Genomic DNA, 3176 nt, shown 5'->3' on the forward strand with positions numbered 1-3176 from the left:
CTTTTGTTAATGGTTAATTATTTGAATAAATGATTGTTAATTGCTTGAAGCTCTGATCTTTTCTCGGTTGATGGTGTTAAAGTGAAGCTGATTCCATTTCACTGGAATGTTGGATGAATGTTGGATGAATGTTGGATGAATGTTGGATTATATGGAACTTCAGGGAACTTCCAAACTATTCCAGGTCCGAATAAACGTAAACTTTTTGAAATATTCTTCTGCTCGGTTAGTTTGAGGTCTGGAGCTCATTATTGATCACCCCTCAACCCTTAATGAAGGATGACCAGTTGTTGAAGACATTCCTGGGGGGTCTTTATCAGAAGACTTGATCTTCCAGGATCAAAGTGACTCAGTGAGATGTCAGTTTCACACATTTACAGAAACAGTCCAGCTCAGTAACCTGCTTCAGACTCAGGAGTTTATACAGTCTAAACTCCCTTTGGGTTTGACACTAAACGTCCTTTTAGTATTTTTGTGTGAATTTCTATTTGGACCAGACATAAAACAAAGGGAAGGGGGGGTATTGGGGTAGGGGGACAGAAGGGCAAAAGAAGGTAAAGAGGCGGAGCATAAAAAAGGAGGGGGTGGGATTACAAACAATGAAATGGAGGGTTATCAACTTCCATATATTCGGGTTTTATATTTGTATACTACTTTGCATGAATCTTTGTCATACTTTTATATAATGTTACATCTTTATACCTTATTAACTCGTTGATGAATGCACTGTTACATGAATCCACATGGAGCCCGACTCCAGTCAAACCCAGTCAGGGTTCAACCCTTCTTGGGGCATAAATATCTGGACTGTATTTTACGGGTCTTTGTGTTTCGTGAGGAGATCCAGAGAACTCTCATCCAACTTGTCATTACAGGGACTGAATTCCAGTCGAGTTTTTTGGTCACTTCCTCATCAGTGAACTCACAGAGGTCAGCGGGTTGACCTCACCACACACGTGTGATGTAAGGATACCGTACGTCATATATGAATACTTCACCACTCTTACCACTCGATGATGGTACGTTCCATTTTCATGACGTCCCTTAAGGTGGTCAAATGAGCCTCAAAGGAGCCTCCTGGGATCCCGTTTGGATGCTCTTCTACGGCCCTCCATGACCCGGACGACCCACAGACCCATTGAACAGGACAGACACGTGTGACTAAGGCTGAACTCCACCTGATCACCCCATAACATGAAATGACCCAAAGTATTTTCAGGTTTCCCTCCCATCTTTCCTTGACTGATCTATAAATGTCTGATGGCAGCCGTCATAGTGGCTTTGACTCCGCCCCCAAACAACAAGATGTTGACGTTCTCTTTCCTCTGTAAATGTCAGCAGAGCTCCTCGCCGTCCCAGGACGAGCCGCTGCCCTGATTGGACGTAACCAGGAGCAGAGAGCTCCTCCGGTTGACCTGCTGGGCCATCCCGGTGGCGTCCGTTTACTGTGGGGTCACGTGTGTGCAAACCCAGCGAGGTGTTGGCTGCAGTTACAGGTGGAGGTGTGATCCTGAGGGGGGTGTTTGGTTGTGAGGGATTAACAGAGCAGGAGCAGCACAAAGAAGCCCAGAAGTGGATCCTGTGTGAGGATCACTCCACATGGAGAAGATTTCATGGAATCACTCTCACCGTCTCCCTCTGGCTCCTCCCCCCACGGATCTATCACTGTCAGCGCAGAAACATCCAGAATGTGGAGGAAATCCGGAGTGCAACTGTCTGCTTTCCAGTTGGAGTGCTGAGCTTTAACAGATGTTTGGTGTACAACACCGCGGTCCACACCAGAAGAAGGATTCTTCCTTTAGATCCCAGATCACATGAATCCATTCACAACATGCCTGGAAGAACAACACCCCCCAATGGAGCCAGGGGTCCTTTCATAGCTCCTCCTCCTCACCAGGTCGACACAATCAGCAATCAGGTGAATACATTTTTATCAGGAATAACATCTTACATGAACAAATAAAGACAAAACATTTTTCAGTAAAACATAGAAAGAAACAAACAAACAATTCAAACCAATATTACTTTGAATTTAGAACAGGCCTGTCTAAGTCAACTAAATCCTAATGGGGTCCACTGAAAACCAGGAAGTGAATAAAACCCTTAAGCAGTAAGAAAAATAAACAGAGGAAGTGTGAAATCTCTGCCATAGTCCGGTAAACTTTAATGCACTAAAGGATCCCGTCACACAACAGTGTCAGAGGAGAACCTGCTCTGTCTCACCTGAAGATCAGCTCCACTGAAAGCAGGAAACTCTTTCATCCGCCTCTTCTGTCCCGGTTTTCCTCTCATTCCTCTCCCGCCTCAGCTAGCAGCCCCCACCCCCCCCGCCCTCACATCCATCCTTCTTTTTTCAGACAGACAACAAAGCGTTTCCACGGTTGACCTGCGGTTCACCCCGGCCTCCGCAGACGCTCAGAGCGCCGTGTCCCGGTCCAGACAGGGTCCAGTCTGCCCTGGACTCATGTGGTCCAGACAGGGTCCAGTCTGCTCTGGACTCATGCGGTTCTGCAGCTCGCTCACATTCCTGCTGCAGAGCGGTCAGAGTCCGGTCCGGTCCGTTTCTCATGACCCCGTTGGACACAGACACGTCTCTGGCTGCAGCAGGAATTCTGCTCCTCTGCAGTTTGATCAGAGGAGCAGCACCTGTTTGTTCATTAATCTGCAGATAACACGGATCTGCAGCAGCCTGGTCAGATGTCTGTAACTATGGAGACCCGTTCTTCCTCTGATGCCTCCAGAGTTCCACTCCACTTCACTTCAGCAAATCCCAGAAATCTGGGTCTAAATCCCAGGTCACATGTTCCTCCAGCTGGTCGGAGGCCTCGCCGGTGGAGCCCGGAACCGGGTCGGGTCGGGTCAGCTCCGCTTACTTACATGTAAATAAAGCCGATGTGGCTCCACAGAAGTGGAGCGTCTCCTGGTCAGGGCCCAATTCCCTCACAGGAAGACTTTTATGGGCCTTAAAGTCAAACTCTGATCCTCTTGAAGCTCCACGTTGTCTTTTAAATATAATGAGCAGTTTTTAGCCAAAATTTTAAAAACTTGTTTTCTAGGACATAGATTCTGCAGAGCGGCAGGAGTTCATTAGAAATTCAACACTTAGTAAGACTTCATTTCCCATCATCCCTTTGTTTGAACCCCTTGTTTAACCCCATCCCAGCTCGGTTCCCCCC

The sequence above is a fragment of the Oryzias melastigma genome, linkage group LG15 (assembly GCF_002922805.2).
Source record: "Oryzias melastigma strain HK-1 linkage group LG15, ASM292280v2, whole genome shotgun sequence".
Classification (NCBI taxonomy): Eukaryota; Metazoa; Chordata; class Actinopteri; order Beloniformes; family Adrianichthyidae; genus Oryzias; species Oryzias melastigma.